The sequence below is a fragment of the Furipterus horrens genome, unplaced genomic scaffold (assembly GCF_987537825.1).
Source record: "Furipterus horrens unplaced genomic scaffold, mFurHor1.1.pri manual_scaffold_10, whole genome shotgun sequence".
NCBI lineage: Eukaryota > Metazoa > Chordata > Mammalia > Chiroptera > Furipteridae > Furipterus > Furipterus horrens.
Window position 1 is genome coordinate 46,103,444 of NW_028327180.1, and position 18,131 is coordinate 46,121,574.

Sequence of the window (18,131 nt, forward strand, 5' to 3'; positions counted from 1 at the left end):
AACTACTTCCACCATTTTCTCTTGAGTGAATTTTTTCTCACAGCTACTCAGGGCCAAACTCTTAATGAGATTAGTTGTCATTTTAACAAAATCAAAGAAAGTTTTAAAAGTAAAATAAAAATCTGTTTCTTTGGGGCACACTAGTTAAATGAATCGCATCACTTTTCTTGCACTGGGTCTCTGCCTACCACCAGAGAGATGACAATCCCTAGAACACTTTCCTCACTCTTCTCCAGTCACGTTTACATGGGAAACACCTTTTACTCCCCATTGAATCCTCATAGCACAGGCAGAGAATCACGCAGTGGTTGACTGCCTAATAAGTCCTGCACCGGCAGATCACAAAATTTAGCACATTACTTCAGGCAGGAAATTACCTTTAAATAAGAAACCCTAACTGGGAAATGAACACGCATGAGCTGGAACTCGGTTCCACCCTACAGTAAGCAGCACTTCAAGACTGACGCTCACCATAATCCTGAGAGATCATCTAGTTCACACTCCTGACTTAAGTCTGGGGTGCCTGAGCTAAAGCTGACACCTACTTCAGCCTACTGACTCCCTCAAACAACTTCTTCTATACTCACAGACCTTCACTGGAATATCAAAAAATGGAGATGAAACCAAATCAAGGCAACTTGGTGTTCTAGTGAAAACCTTTTCAAGGTGATAGATTAAATATGATACATTTAATGAGAAGGAAATCTGCCTAGTCAGAGTAATGACTCTCCCTAACCAGTCCTTGCCTGCAGAACTGTCCAGGTCTCCGTCTAAGCCACAGCTATCCTTGCAGATGGACCAGTCTAAATTGCCAGCTCCTTTCCTATGGAAGACCTCTCTTTCTCAGACTGTCTGGCCTGACCTCTCAGAGAACATTTCTGAGGTCTACCTCGTGCTCATTATGTACTACCCCAAATACCTGCATATGGTAATTCCCTCCTTCTACAGCTCACAGAACAGAAGTCAAGAGCACGTGGGCTCTGGAGCCAGGCACTGCCACTTACCAGCTCTGTGCCCTAACCCCGTGCAACTGACTGAGCTCTCTGGCATCAGCTTCCTTATCTGCAAAATGGGGACAATACTGAGGACTTAAGGAATACATAGGGCCTTAGAAATCCAACACCTGGCACACCGTAATCACTCAAATATTCACTTAAAATGGAGTGATCATAAACATATGCTCAAGCTCCCAGGATGGGGAGGGAAACACAATAAGGAAGGAGAACTGACCCACACTGCAGCTCCACAGATTAAGGCTGACACAGACAGCAGGTGAGTCAGACCTCACCATTGCAGAAGAGGCAAGCAGTTAAGTAACTGGGGGGAAAAAAGCCCATTCGGAAAAGGTAGTTACCCTTTACTGTGAAGTCTAACCACAGGCAACTTTTGCTAAAAGCCTCAATGTTTTTCACAAGAGTCAATGATCAATGAGAAGCATGGTCTCAAGGTGAACAATAAAAATGTGGATTCTGGAAGGCAAGTAGAAAAAGCCACAGACAAGGGAGGGTACCCAGTTCTCACAAGTGTAAGTGAAGGATGCTTGCATGGGCTCCCAGAGCCAAAAAAAAAGCACAGCGATCTCCTGAGAAATGACACTGAGGACAGGCAAGCTAAACTGCAACTCAAAAGGCCTCCAACATTGGTAATTTAAAACTGCATTCCTGGAATTACAAAGATATGTAAGTTATCATCTTGAAATAGATGAACATGAAAGTGGTATTATTTCCAGGAAGTTCATCTGTCAGCTCGATTGTTTCCTAGTGTCAAAAGGAAACCAAATGAAGACATATACGCACATATTTCTTACTTAGCAAATTTTTGTAAGTGAAAGCCAGGTAAAGTTTAATGGTGATTACAAATGAAAACAACCCACACATGGATGATACCACTTTTCATCAAACTCTTTTAGGCACCCCATCTTGTCTGTTTCTCTTAATGGCAGGGGGAAACTGCTTATGTAACAAGTCATGCCTGTACACACAAGACTATAAGTCAACTGAGCAGAGCAATGGGATTAACTAAAGGCAATACCAACAGTAAATAAATGGGAGAAATATCCACTAGCGCATACAAGTTTAATCTTTAGTGTTTAAGAAGCAAAAGTTTTTAATATGCACTATTCTTAGAAGTAATAGCTCTTTTCCATCCTCCGACAACTCCCCACCAATCACAAAAGTATGAATTATTCAAGTTTATGATATTGTATTTCCTATTCTTTCAACAGACAGGGATTTGGGGATGGAGACTAGAGTGACATTGTGTACACAACCTGGTGTAGCATGTTCACAGTCCCAAGCATTAAGTATATTATACTTAAGAATGGTCTGCCTCCCTCAGTCTGCAGGTTCTAGGACGTGCATGAATAAATGTCCCACAGCAGAGAGCAGGTGCTAAGCCACACAAAGGACCACAGACATAATCTTTCTTAGTCCACCCACATCCAACACCTCCAAATGATCAGGCTGGCTAGTGACCCTTTGGGTTACGTTCTGCAGCAAAGCCTTCAGGCCAACACCAAATCCTGGAGACAGTTTTAGGGACAGTGGGAGCTTAACTGAAGAGCCCCAGAACACAAATCATCTTTCATCTGCAGCCACTGCAATAGGCGTATTCTGGCACACTCTAGCATTCCTTACAGCCAGGAAAGAGAACAAGCTGAGGAAGTGGTGCACAGGGCTCTGGACAGGTTTGCACCACTGCTGACACATAGGTTACGTGCGGGCTATGTAAAAACCTCTGGAGGATTTTTACAAGGACAAAACAAAATGGGTGCTCCACACTGTTTCTACTTCATAAATCTGCAAATGTCTGAAAAAGCAGGGTGCATGAAAAAAGAAAGTCTTCAAGACCATCAAGAGCCTTTTAATTATATTAAGAAACTTCTCAGCCCCTTCCCAATAGGCCAAGGCTGTGGGTTTGGTCCCTGGGTCAGGGCACATACAAAAATCAACCAATGAGCCCTGACTGGTGTGGCTCAGAGGACTGAGCACCAGCCTGCAAACTAAAGGGTTGCTGGTTCGATTCCCAGTCAGGGCAAATGCCTGGGTTTCAGGCCAGGTCCCAGTTGGGGCTGTGCAAGAAGCAACCACACATTGATATTTCTCTTCCTCTCTTTCTCCCTCCTTTTCAATCAATCAATCAATCAATCAATCAATCAATCAATCTGTAAAAGCCTGAGCTAACAAAGGTGAAAAAAATAAAATGGTGTCTCATTAAAAAAAAAAAAAAAAAAAAAAATCAACCAGTGAATGTATACATAAGTGGAACAACAAATCAATGTTTCTCTCTCTGAAAATCAATTAAAAAAAAAAAAGAAAATTTTCATTCTTGAAGTAAAATCCAGTTAATTCACTTTAGTACATGCTCCTTGGGTGGGTTTTAGGGTTCTAACCACCCCCCAAACTGTTCGATGTTCACATATATCTATTTTTCTGAAGAAAGAATTCGCAGCATCCATCACATCCTCAGAGACCTCTGACCTCCCCTGAAATTAAGAACCAATGTTCTAGTGAGAAAAGCAAAGCTAGTCTCCCCCTTGGTTACTGGACCCCCAATTATTCTGAGCCCTTAAAGGACTGAGTAAAACCAAAAGCAAGAACTCTAGGAAAATGAATACTTTAGCAATGCTTAACACTTGTTTTTGATTATGGAAATCTGAGTAGCTTTCTGTAATACTAGAGGAATGCCTTGCAGCAACTTTGTAAGAACTCAAGAACAGAAACAGCTTAGCAAATGGCAAAATGATGACAGTTTTTGCAGGCATGAAAAAAGATAAACCCAGTCTACTGAAATGTTCTCCTTTACAATTTCATTCAGTAAACGTTTACTAAAATTTATCTATCTGGTGTCATCCAAGTCTTGCCCTGTGCTCCCTTGATGGTTTAAGCTCATCTAACCTGTTCCTCAAGGGCTGTTTTTTCTGGCTAAACTGGGACTTTTCACTCTTGGCTCAAGCCCTCTCGCCCACCCAAGAGACTCTTGAGACTTGGCTTGACTCCTCCCAGAGCCCCCACAGCAGCTCCCTCTGTCCCTGGGATCTGGTAAGATAAACCATGTCTTTCATTTATTCCTCTACCACAAGATTAGAAATATATACATCCTTAACCGTATTCACTTTACCCTATTCTTGAGTAATTAACTCATTCTAAGCTGATTTCAACTAATTTCGGTTTATCACCCAAGGATGGAAAATTAACTTCCCTTTCAGCCATCTAAAAGTTCTGCTTCAAGGAGGGGGGGGGTGTTACTCTCTACTCCTAGTGCCAAAAACAATTCAACAAAAGTATCCCATCTAGCATGTCTCATAATAATGAGCAAGATGTTGCTGGAGCTACTACTTTAGGCGAGCAAGTGAGGGGCAGAGATAGACTGCAAGTGCCATGTTTGAGGCAGGGTGGTTCAGCATTGCGTCCTACACATGGTCAGGGATGGGCAATGATCTGACAGTCTCCTGCCATCAGAGAGCACTACCCAGGAAGACTTTCTTTTGACCTTGAGATCAGGATATCAGAGTTAGAGAACAAGCTCTGATGTCCCTGTTGGAGCCCCTATATTCAGCTGTGCCTTAGTCCCAACTCCAGACTTCTTGACACATCAACCAGTAAATTTCTCTTGTCGTAAGTAGTTTTGTGTTTGTTATTTATACCAGACTTATCTGATACACCACTTCCAAAAAAAACAGGCATCTTAAATTAAAAAAGTTGGAAGACAGTATCTAAGAATATAGGAAACGAGTAGCTTGCCTCACACACACACGCAAACACCTCTTTATGTATTTGTTTTGCCTACTGCAAACTATCAACAACCTTCACCACTACATGCTTCCTCAACTTCACCACACCACTCCCTACAGAGCTTCTAGCAAGCAGTGGGTACAAGGAAGAAAAAGAACTAAAGATCAATGCAGTTCATCTGCTACTAGACAGCACATCCAGGAATGTCACTATTGGGTAAGTGATGAATACACTGCAAATTGGCCAAAAAGAGAGGGTGGAAATCAAGGTACCCACAGTTACCATTAAATAGTATATAAAATAATGTTATTTCACACTGTACTGACATGACCCACAATAAGAAACATTTTATCATGTACACAATACATAAAATCAAAGTTTTATAAAATATCCTTGAATAGGTGGCACCCCTTGACATTTTTTTTTCCTTACACAAAAGACTGCAACCTACTTAATTCACTTCATTACTCAGTTTAAAAAACACAGATAATATAATAAGAAGTACTTTCTCTTCAAATCTAGATTCTGCCCAGAGTGGTGTGGCTCAGTGGATTGAGTGCCAGCCTGTGAACCGAAAGGTCGCTGGCTCAATTCCCAGTCAGGGCACATGCCTGGGTTGCAGGGCAGGTTCCCAGGTGGGGGCATGCGAGAGGCAACCCCATTATTTCTCTCGCACATCAATGTTTCTCTCCCTCTCGTTCTCCCTCCCTTCCCCTCTCTCTAAAAATAAATAAAGTAAAATAATGCAACTGATTAAAAAATACATATATAGATTCTGACCAAAGTTCTCAGAGCCCAAATCTACTATCCCATTTCACATGTGACAAACTGAAGCTTAGGAAGGTATGCAACTGGTCCACAGCAGGTATAGTGTGTTCCTACAGCCCAATTCCCCACCCCAGCCCTGCACCAGGGTACCCTGCGCTGGCAGGTTCCACACTCCATGCAGTTCTTTCACTTCGACCCTCCCAATAACAATCTGCTCCCACAAAATATGTTTCCTCCAACAGTGGGAAGTGTAAAATCCCCAAATTTACCTCACTCTTTCTTTCTTTTACACAAAATCTCAAATGCCAATTTACCCATAGGCATAAATGTATCACTGCCTAGGGTAGGACAACTGGGGACACTGGTCACCCACAAAGACCCAGGAATTACTAATTCCTGTTCCTGGAAATTGCACAATACCAAGCCCAACACCTCTCCCCTGGCACTGCTTCTAGTGTTCCTCTGTCTGTGGACAAAATAGCATCTAGGAAAAAACAAGGAGTTTCAGCCTTAAGAGGACAAGACCAGGAAGGTGACCACAGGCAAAGTGGGGCTTAGACAGTTTTTCTCAAAACCTTTCAGACAGAGCAAAGTAAGCACTCCCTGCCAGAACATAATACAAAGACTGCCCTCATTCCCCTATTCTGAACATAATAAAGACAACCCCCCCCCGCCCCGCCCCAGCACACAGAATCCATTTTACAAATAATGAAACTGAGATTTAGGAATTATGTAACTTGCTTGAGGTCAAGGCCAGAAGGGGGTCGGGCTGGGACTGAAACTCCATAGTTCTCCTTCTCCCGTACACAGTTCAGCCCAAGCGCAACCAACACTGCTATCACAGCCCAACACTTGTCAAGGAAAAGATCACAGAACAGCCTATACCTAAGGGTAAACTAAAGGAATCTTTATTTGGGCTGGGGTGGCTCAGTGCAGTGAGTGCTGGTTTGCCAACCAAAAGGTTGCCGGTTCAATTCCTGGTCAGGGCACGTGCCTGGGTTGCAGGCTCGGTCCCCAGTTGGGGGCATGTGGGAGGCAATTAACCAACGTTTCCCTCCCTCCCTTCCACTCTCTAAAAATAAAAAATAATTTTTTAAAAGAAATCTTTATTTGTTATGTCACATGTCAAAAAAAAAAAAAAGACATGCATTTCAGTACTTTCTAAAAAACAAAAATCCTCATCTGAGGATATGTTTATTGATTTGAGAGAGGAAGGGAGAGAGAATTATCAATCTGTTGCTTCCTCAATGTGCCCTGACCAGGGAAAGAACCCGCACCTAGGTATGTGCTCCACCTGGGAATTGACACCACCACCTTTTCGGTGTACAGGACAACGCTTGAGTCACCCGGCCAGGGTTATTCAAGTACATTTAACTGGCAGTTACATGCTCAGATTTGACCAATCTATGAAAGAAATATGTTCTCCAATTGGTTTTAACACAAAAGGCATTCCACGTGGACTTGGATCCTAACAGCACCTTGGAGGTAACTGGCATGGACTGGTTCTTCTGGTCAACAGGCCCAAAGTCCATTAACAGGACCTCAACCTCCCAGCCAGGAACTCCCCTTCCAGCTGTTTTGCCTCGCTTCCACAGAGGCCTTGAATTGTGACACAACCTTCAAGACTAGAATCCTTTCACCAAGGCCAGATGTCAACACAATTTAAATCAGTGCCAAAGAGGCAGGGAAGGCATGAAAGGATGCTGTGCTTGTACACTGGAAAAACTTCAGTATATCAGCAACTTCTGGCCACTGTCTTTGTTCAGATAACTAGGTTTTAACGAAAACAGACAAGTAGGAGTTTAGACTTGAGGATACCTTGGACCATGTCCCCCTGCTATATCATTTCCCCAAACTCTTCAGCCAGGATCTCAAGTTAGAAGCCCCCAGAGCTGCTGTATTTCCTATCCCATCACCACCACTTTTAATCTATCAGATAAAAACCAACTGTCACTTAAAAACAACCCCAATGCCCATTTTAAACAACATCCTCCAATGGTCCCCACCCACAGCTCACTTGGAGGAAGACACACATTGGGGGGGGGGGTAGGGGTGTGAAGGGCACCTGGCAGATCTTGGTGTCACATGTCAGCTGGTGCACTTTCCTAGCCCTCAGGCTGCTTGACTGTCTTACCCAGGTACCTAATCCCACTTCAATTCTTGGCCATGGTCAATGACAGCAAGTAAGTAGCTAACCTTGAGTGGGTACAACCTCATTTTACCCTCAGCTGAAACGATTCATAAATGAAGTTTGGGGATGGTTGAGTAACAGAGGCCACAGATAAAACAACAGGGCCAGGATTCACACTGGGGTCTAACTGGTGGTATCAGTCTTTGGAGCAGGCCAGAAAAAAATCAGACAGGACTGGACACCAAAAGGCCACTCAAGCCTTCACCTGTTACCCTCCCCAGAACATTCAGATAACACTGGACTGCTAGTGTAGGATCAGGAATTCAGGAAACAAAGTCCAGCTGTGGGCAGGAGAGAGTAGAAAGGTCAAAGAGCAAGAATCTTGAGACACTTCTGCTTCTCAGAATGAACTCAAGACGACATTTTGTTTTTACACAACTGCTATCTGTGGGGGGGAAATGTTAAAAACTTTACTCTTATAAACAAGACACTGTGAAGCTGTGATCAGAAATGGAAATTCATGAACTTTTCTAAAAAAACTAATTTGTATCAAGCTCTCAAAAACACACACCCTTTGGTCCAGCAATTCCCTGCTAGAGAAAAGTTAAAAATCATGTGCAGCCCTGGCTGGTGTGGCTCAGTGGACTGAGTGCCGGCCTGCGAACCAAAGGGTCACCTGTTCAATTCCCAGTCAGGGCACATGCCTAGTTGTGGGCCAGGTCCCCTGTTGGGGGCATGTGAGAGGCAACCACACATTGATGTTTCTCTCCCTCTGTTTCTCCCTCCCTTCCCCTCTCTCTAAAAAGATAAATAAAAATCTTTTTTAAAAAATCATGTGCAAAATTAGTGAAATTAAACTACAGTATGTTCATATGTTAGAATATTAGGCAACCATTTAAAACAGCATTTTGGAAATGTTCACAATGTAGTAATTTTTGAAAACAAGAATACAATCCAATTTTGTTACTCATGTAGAAAGACTGGAATAAAAATAGATTTAAGAGATATTTTTAACATTTAACATCACTTTAACATTCTCTGTTTTCTAAATTCTTTAAAATGACCATGTACTACTTTGGTTCAAAGAAAAAAAACCTTACAATCTCATTCAAACATGGACCAACCAGTGTATTCCCTTTCAGAGTTTCATCAAGAATGGGAGAGATGGCTGCTTTGCCCTAACTATGACACTGGACTCATTCTTATTTCTTTAGAACGGAATACATCCCATGATTTATGCCGGGAATATAGATGCAGTTTAATCAAGCTGAATCACCTGAAACCTATTTAGATTGAAGACAAAAATTGTACTTTTAAAATTACCCTTTACTACAATAGGAGTACAAATTTGGGGTGCATATTCCAGACTGTTTTGTGTGCATTATTAGCACTTCAAACTATTCTCTAACAATGTACAATTAGGAAAACCAAATGGAGCCCTGGCTGGTGTGGCTCAGTGAACTAAGTGCTGGCCTGTGAACCAAAGGGTCACCTGTTTGACTCCCAGTCAGGGCACATGCCTGGGTTGTGGGCCAGGTCCCCAGTTGGGGGCATGTGAGGCAACAGATCCATGTGTCTCTCTCACATTGCTGTTTCTCTTCCTCTCTTTCTCCCTCCCTTCCCCTCTAAAAGTAAAACCTTAAAAAACAAAAACAAAAACAAATGGGAATCAAACCATGCAGACTGTACTACATGTCAATATGCTGACATTCTTCACTTTCATTTCCTCATACTTTTAAATGGCCACACCATAGACCATTAAACTTTTCTTTCAACCCCTCTGTAAAAGCACTAGAAAATCAATGCTGTTAAACAAGGTCATTGTGGCCTTGGCTGATGTGGCTCAGTGGACTGAGTGCCAGTCTGTGAACCAAAGAGTCACCTGTTTGACTCCCAGTCAGGGCACATGCCTGGGTTGCAGGCCAGGTCCCCAGTTGGGGGGCGTGTGAGAGGCAACCACACATTGATGTTTCTCTCCCTCTCTTTCCCTCTAAAAATAAATAAAACCTTTGAAAAAAAAAAAAAGGTCACTGCATAGCCCTGGCTAGTGTGGCTCATTTGGTTGGACTGTCTTCCTGTAACTGAAAGGTCGTGGATTCAATTCCCAGTCCAGGAGCATATGGGAGGCAACCAATCGATGTTTCTCTCTCTAAAAGCAATGGGTGGGGGGTGGGGGGGGGGAGTCTTTGGGTGAGGATTAAAAAAAAAAAAAAGTCGCTGCATAGCCTCAAAAAGTTAGTTACCCTGAGCCAGCAATTCCACTCCTAGGCATCTACCCAAGAGACATCATTATGTCCACACAAAAACTTGTACATGAACATTCACAGCAGCACTATTCGTAATAGCCAAAAAGTAGAAAATAACAACTGATAAATGGATAAAATGCGGTACATCCACACAATAGAATATCACTCAATCATAAAAGGAATAAAATATTGATTAATGATACAGCACAAACCTTGAAAACACCATACTGAGTGAAGGCAGCCAGACACAAAAAGTTATGTTATATTATTTCTGAAACATACTGAACAGGCAAATACTGAATTATACACTTGAAACTGGCAAACTATATCATGTATAAATTATATCTAAGTAAAGCCGTTATTATACATAATTTACATTCAATAAGTGCTTGGGGAATGAATACAATAACAAAGAATACAGGTACCAAAAAAGTCATTGAACAATATTAATATCTTTTTGTCTTCCCTTGTACATAGTTAAGAACTCAGGAACTAACTGTTGAGATGGTTTGGCCAATCACATACACATGAAGTCAGAATATTAAAAAGGAAGTACTCGATGTGCTTTTTAAAATATCAAGTTTTTATTAATAATATGAGATGCCCATTAAGAAATGCCACCCAGCACCGGTGGCATGACTTGGTGGATTGAGCACTGCAAGCCAAAAGGTCGCAGGTTGGATTCCCAGTCAGGGCACGTGCCTGGGTTGCAGGCCCTATCCTGATGTTTCTCTTGCACATCGATGTTTCTCTCCCTGTCTCCCTCCCTTCTGCTCTCTCTAAAAATAAATAAAATCATAAATTAAAAAAAAGAAAAAGAAAAGCTACCTCTATTTTTATGCATTTTATCTCTCTCTTAAAACATTTTCCCAGGTCAGGGTTGAAACACAACCTAAACTACTAAATGGGAAATAACACAGTAGACAGTGCACAGAAACAATTGCATGCCACACTGCCTGGATTGCAATTTCTAGGGAATTTAATGTCATCTTAGTTAAAATTCACATTTCTTGTAAATCACTACTAACCAATTATGCCCGTTAAACAATATTTTTTAACTTAAGAGGAATTATTTGCAGTTGGTATTGTGGACATGCCAAATTCTTGCTCAATTATCTTGACAGTTTATTCACTCAAAGAATATTTTGGGTGCTCTGCTAGGCAATGAGGATACAACAGAGAATAAAAATAGGCAAAGCAAAGCAAACCTTGTCCTCATGGAACTTAGTAAAAAGAAAGTAATTTAATAAAATTTTATTTTTACCAACTCAAATCTTATGAATTAAATGTATCAGCAAGGAATCCCTACAATCCTCACTTTGCAAATGTTAATGTCCAGTCTTTTTTCTAAATACCCCAAATCACAAGTTATGAAATGTTAGTAGCAGTGTTCAATGACTAGCTTTTCTTTCCTTTTTATAGATTTGCCAAGAAGACAAACATAATTTACTTCACAAGTTTGTTCAAAACAAAAAATTCGAACACTTTCACATGCATATAATCATGACAGACAATGACAGTGGGTTGTCAGAACACTGAACGGCGCAGTTTTCAAATCACCGGGGCACCAAAATGGTTTCTGCTTTAAATCAAGAAAATAAGAAGACTCCAATCTCCCTCTAGAATCTGTAACTCTCAAGGCATTAAATAACCTGAATCGTGTTAACACAAAAATATCCCCTACATCCAACATCAGAAGTGCAATTTAGTACAAAGATCACAAATGACTCAAAAAGATAACTTTTGGAAACAAAGTCTAAGACATTTACTTCATAGCTTGAGTCCTTAGATACTATGTTTCCTACCAAGATAAGGGGTACAAGGATAATAGATGATGCATTTTGTTTCAGATCAGTCCCATTTGGTCAATAGAAACCATATGAGTTTTATCTGCCCCACGTTGAAGCTTTTGGGGGAGAAGAGTTTGGTTATCCACAATGCCTTGCTGAAAAGATAATCCCGAGCCAAATTAAACCAAAAGGAATAGTTTATTAAATTATTGGCAAGATCATAAAACTGTGCCATCCAAAACCTTCTTGAAATGGAAATTACCTTCAAAAATCCTATAGATTAAGCGCTTTCTTTGCAACTCCCAAGGACTCACAATCTAAGGAACTTGACAGCCTCATTCATGAAAATCTCCCAATTGTTATCATAGTACCTAAGAGCCACTGGCTTAGAGGTACACTGAGACTTGCTTTTGGTAAACACAGACACCTAGAGCCCACTCAAAGGTAAGCAAAGACACCTCAATTCTCATGAGGCACAACTCCATCCAAGGAGTCACTTCTTGCATCAAACATACAGGTAAAAAATGAACCCAAGGACCAAAACCATAAATCCTACCAGGTTGCACGTAACATTAAATGACTAAACAACTAAATAGAAACACTTCAAAAAACAATGCCTGGTCTCGAGTAAAAGGGAGGTTAGCCAGCCCCTCAGCAAAAGCACATGACTCATCCAACGGCATGAACACTGTCCACTACACCAAAATGGGATTTCCCATCTTCATCCAAGGCCAGGCCTTCGGTGCGTCTCTGTCGGGTAAAGCAGTGCAATTTCCGTTGGCAGGGGTCATTTAATTTCGCTGAATCACAACTTCATCACATCCCCACCCCAACCACCACCCCGCACGACACCGCAAAGAGATGAGGCCGAGGCAAGGACGCCAAGCGAGCGCCGACCGAGCAAAACAAAGCGCCCAGCGAGAGGCTGCCAGGCTGGTAGTTGGGTAAAAGGGGCCAAGCTCGCCCCCAGGGTAGGCATGCAGCGGCAGCCTCCTCCTGGGGAACAGCCGTGTTTTCCGCAAAGCTCCGGAGACACTCGAGAAGGTAAGGAAATGGGGGCGGGGGCGGGGGCGAGGGCGCGGGCGCGCTGCCCCAGCACGGGAAGAAGGATCAAGGTGCTGCAAAGGGGAATGAGCGCGCCAGGACCGGTCCGCTTGAACAGCCAGGCTGAGGCCGAGCCCGCCCCGGAGACGGCGGCGCCGCGACCACCACGCCGGGCTCGATCTTACCCCGCCCGGGCGCGCCGCTGGCGCTGCAGCGGCCGCTTCCTCCTCCTCCTCCTCCTCCTCTCTTGACAAAATGGCGACGACAGGAAGTGCCGGGAGCCTCGGCCCGCCCCCTGCCCGCCCCCTGCCCGCCCCCGGCCGCCCGCCCAGCCGCGGCGCCCCTCGCCGGCGCCCCCGCTCCGCTGGGTGGCCCAGGCTCAGGGACCTCGGTGCCAACGACAAGGCAAGCCAGGGGCCCGATGCCGCGACACCAAAGGCGCAAACAACCCTAGGGCGAGCGGGTGGCGCGGGGACGAGGACGGCCCGCAGGCCCAAGCCCGCGTTGTCCCGGCCTCCCCGCCCTCGCGCCGCGCCGCGCCGCGCCGATGGCGACGGAACTGGCGCACCGGTTCCATTACGCAATGCAGGTGACGCGGGCCGCGCCGCAAGTACTCGTCGGCCGCCTCGCGCCGCCAGCCGCTCCAAAGGGCACCAGTCCTCACCTGAGACGCTAGGCCGCAGGCCGCCCCCGCCGGCCGCCGCAACCTCCTCCTCGGATGCTATGCGGCGCCGGGGCCCGCCCGTACCGCCCGTCGCTCCCCTGCGGTCACAGGCCGCGCTCGACGGCGACCACCGCCGGCAGCAGCCGCCGTCACAGCCACTGCTACGGCTCCTCGGCTGCGGGAGAGCAGAACAAACAGCCCTGCCGCTGCCGCCGCCGCCGCCAGCGCACTGACGTCACCGCGCATGTTGCGCGCGCGGCCTAGCGTTCCCTCCGCCCGGCGTGCGCGCGCCCCGAGACCGTGCAGGCGCGCGCGAACTTTCGGAGAGTCTTGTTGCCCCGAAATTAGTACAGTAGGCGGGCGGGCCTGGGATGGGGGCATATTCTGCAGACCGAATAAGGAGACTCCTCAGATGGAGGGAGGGGACCCCAGAGACCAAGGGAGAGGACTCCGAAGACCGAGGAAGGAGGCTGAGGGGACCTTGCAGACCGAGGAAGAGGATTTTTGACACCCGGTTCAGACTGAGGGAGGGGACGAGGGGAAACTGAAGGCTGCGCTTCAGGGAAAAGATCAGAAGGCTGAGGGAGACGTACCCAGAATTTCAGAAACGTTTGATGATCGACCCTCGAAGAGGAAGGTCGGTGAGGAGAGACCCTGTCACCAGCGTATGTTCTTGACACAGTCTTTCCTATAAGTCTGCCAGCAGTTGCTCGGCTTGCTGCCTGCTGAGCAGCGGGGCACCAAGGAATAGACAAGTCACATCCAGTAACTCTACTCTTCACTGAGCTTTTATTGAATGCAGGTTCACTCGAAAGTAGAACAGCAACATGTATTAATAGCCTACTCACACTCTTAACAATCTAAGAAAAAGATAACATACACATAGCAATCAATGGGGGATGACGAACACGAGTCCTAGCGTCTCAGTCTGCAGGTCCGGGAGAAAGCACGGTGGGCAAGGGAGTTGTCAACTTACAAGAAAGGATCTCTGGAGCCAGCCAGGTGGGCAGCAGGGCAAAGTCCCCAGCCCAGCAGGGCAGAGCCTTCCACGACAGATGCCAAGAGAGATCAGCGTGGCGTGGAGCAGCACTCTGGTGTGTGGAGCTCAGCTGTCCTCAGCAGTGGTCTGGAACCTGCCTCAGTTATACTTTGAAAGTGGTGTTCTCCACCCTTCTGGCTCTTCGATTAATGCCTTGGCTCCCCTGATGCCAAGTGTGGAACTTTCTGAAATTAGCATTTTAACATAATCTTTAATAGATGAGGGTATGTCTTTTTAAAAAATAATTTATTTATTTGTTTTTATTTTTAGAGAGAGAGGAAAGGGGAAAGAGAGGTAGAGAAACATCCCTGTGTGGTTGCCTCTCACTCGCGCCCCCAACTGGGGACCTGTCCCACAACCCAGGCATGTGCCCTGACTGAGAATCAAACCAGCGACACTTGGCTCGCAGGCTGACGCTCAATCCACTGAGCCACAGCAGCCAGGGAGGGTATGTCTTTTTTAATTGAAGGAAGATTAAACAATATTTTTAAGTACTGTATGTGTTAACTTTAAAGTATGGTATATGTGATTTATAAATTAACACAGTAACCTCACTTCTGTGAGAATACCAGTATGGAATAGATCAGGAGTTATTATAGGAAGTCACTTTATTAGTCGAGTCAAAATCATTGTTTTGAGTTCTAAGACCATACTATCTAAGACTTACGTTATTGGTGTTGCTCAGTGAAAACATTTTGCAGCTGTCAAACTAGAGCGTGTAAGGAGATGGATTTAAAGATTTTCATTAAAAAAACAAAAAACAAAAAAAAACAGGGCTGTTCTGCTTGACACTCCTACTGGCAAGAGTGGAATTTCCCCAGGAGCCCATCTATGGGTGGTCCTGCTCTGCATACATGGCCATTCTAATTACATATGCAGATATCTTAGCTGTGTCTCCTTGCCAGACATGTCTGCTCTGACCACGTGGGCAGATAGCTTAAGTATGTCTCCTTGCCAGATGTGTCTTCTGCTCTGGCTTAGGTAGTTTCCCTCTTGAACCAAAGTGTCTTGGCTGACTGGCAGCCATTTTGGTTGACATGAGTGACTCCACTTTGTTTTACATACTGTGTGCTGTCTTGACCAGATCAATGACATTTTATTCGTCCTGCTCACCACAGACCCTGAAGACTGATGGCAGAGGTGAGGGAGCACCCTTCCCTGGAGTGGAGCCTGAAGGGTGTGGAAGGAGTTGACAAGTGCTGGGCCACTGAGGCGAGAGATGTGCAATGGGGGGCTGGCACTGGGGTGAGGGAAAGAGTTGAGGTGACATATTTCTTCACTAAGATGTAAAGACTGGAAGGTCCTGGACTCAGGCCTAGGGCACTCTCCCTCCGTTTGTTCCTCAGCTGACCTCCTTCTGGTCCTTAAGACTCAAACCACAAGTCGGCTCCATTAAATAAGGAGATTAGGTTTAAATTGCTTGCAGCTTAAAATGATACTGTGAAATCTTTCAAAAGAAAAACATAACCTTGTTTCCCTTTTGCTCTTATCTTTATTCTTGGCATTTTTAGTCCCACCTTTTAAAAAGAGCAGACTCGAGTTACTCTAAAAAATTCTAAGTAATTAGCCCTGGCTTGTGTGGCTCAGTGGATTGAGAGCTGGCCTGTGAACCAAAGGATCACTGGTTTGATTCCCAGTTAGGACACATGCCTTGGTTGCAGGCCAAGTCCCCAGTTGGAGGCTGTTTCTCTTCTTCTCTCTTTTCCCCTCTCTCTGAAAAAATTAATTAAAAAATGTTTAATAGGAGAAAGAGCATCAAAACTATGAACATTAAAATGAAAACTATCACAACAACCAACAACAGAAGCTAGGGAATTGAAAGAAAGGCAAGAGCGAGGAAGATGAACTAGAACTTGAAAAATTGAGTGAAAATATAATAAAGGAGAACTTCCCAGACTTGGGGAAAGAAATAGACTTACAGGTCCAGGAAGCACAGAGAGTTCCAAAAAAACTGGACCCAGGGAGAACCACTCCAAGACACATTATAATCAAAATGTCAAAAGTTAAAGATAGAGAATCCTAAAAGCAGCAAGAAAGAAGAAAAGAATCATGTACAAAGGGGTCCCAATTAGACTATCAGCTGACTTCTCAAGGGAGACCCTGCAGGCAAGAAGGGACTGGCAAGAAATATTCAAAGTAATGAAAATCCAAAACCTACAACCATGAATACTCTATCCAGCGAAATTGTCATTCAGAATAGAAGGGCAGAGAAAGTGTTTCCAGGACAAAATAAAACTGAAAGAGTTCATTAGATCCAAACCACTATTATATGAGATGTTAAAGGGACTGGTTTAGAAAAAGGAGGATCAAAACTATGAAATCTAAAATGAAAACTGCATCACAAGAAACAACAGAAGCTAGGGAATTGAAACAAAGGCAAACTAAACAGGCAATGAGAGTGGAAAAAGAACTATAGGTACGGGGAACATTATGGGGGGAGGTCAACAGGGAGGGGGAATGGGGAGAGGGAGGGAGGTGATATAGGAATTAAGGATCATGGTAGGAGGGAATGGAATAGACAGGTTGAGAAGAACTATATGCACAACTAATGGACATGATCTAAAAGGGGGGGACAACTGGAGGGAGGGGGACCACCAGGTGGAGGGGAGCAGAGGGAAGGGAAATTGGGACAAATGTAATATTATAATCAATAAAACACATTAAAAAAATGAAAAAAAAAATTAAATATAGAGTAAAAAAAAAAAAGAAAGAAAGGCAAACTAAGTAGGCAATGAAAGTGGGAAAAGAATTATAGGTATGGGGAACATTATGGGGGGAGGTCAGCAGGGAGGGGGAAGGGGGAAAGGGAGGGAGATGGTACAGGAATTAAGAAGCATAGTAGGAGGGAGTGGAGTAGACAGGAAGATGTTGAGAAGAACTATATGCACAACCAATGGGCATGGACTAAGGAGGGGAGGACAACTGGAGGGAGGGTGGTCACTGGCTGGAGGGGAACAAAGGGAAAAGAAATTGGGACAACTGTAACAGCATAATAAATAAAGCATATTATAAAAAAATTTTTAATAAGTAAAAACTCTAGATAATTAAAAAATTTCTTGATGCCCCTTTTTTCAGAACATACTGATACAGTGGGATAGCAGTCAATGGTTTTGTCTCTGTCATGGTGTTTGTTCACTCTTCACCAAGGGCAATCACAAATCACTGATGAGTCCTGGGCAAAGTAAAGACTTAATTTTACCCTTTATTTTAGCAAAGCATGAGACACCATTATTAAGTGTAAAAAAAAAAAAAAGGTGGTAGTAGTAATTGGTTTATTAGCAAACTGCCTTCTAGTTCTGTATTACAGAAATTAAAACTTGTGACTATCTTCTGGCTCCTAATTTCGCGTGCTGGGCAATTTGCCGAAGATGGTTGGAAATGGAAAAAAGAATAAGAAGGTACACAGGGCTAAGTGAATATGGAATAACATTTTTTTTTTTTTAAGGAAACCAGAATGTATCCATTTTAAGCTGCCCTTACCCACAGCTGTCTTGTTGCATTATCCATTTAATTTATTGTTGTTGAAGACAATAAATGTCTTTGGAAGTAATTTGGAGCTCCCAGTTTGCAAGTTACATAATAAAATCTTTCCTTTTACTCTTGATTCACAGTTAATTTTGAACAAAACCATAAAAATTTACTGGACCCAACTGGAAGACTTTTGGTTATTGCTAGAAATCAAATCCAACGTGAAGAATATATGGAAGCTGTAAAGG

At 43.9% G+C, this 18,131-nt stretch overlaps 1 protein-coding gene across 1 annotated transcript in view; it reads right to left on the minus strand.

Annotated features, from left to right (window-relative positions):
• The window catches only part of BRD4 (bromodomain containing 4), a 73,829-nt gene extending 60,232 nt beyond the window's left edge, over positions 1-13,597 (minus strand). The window contains exon 1 of the mRNA XM_090289812.1: positions 13,377-13,597. The gene's annotated coding sequence lies outside the window, so the exon portion shown is untranslated. The remainder of the gene's footprint in view (positions 1-13,376) is intronic.
• Positions 13,598-18,131: the final 4,534 nt, after the last annotated feature.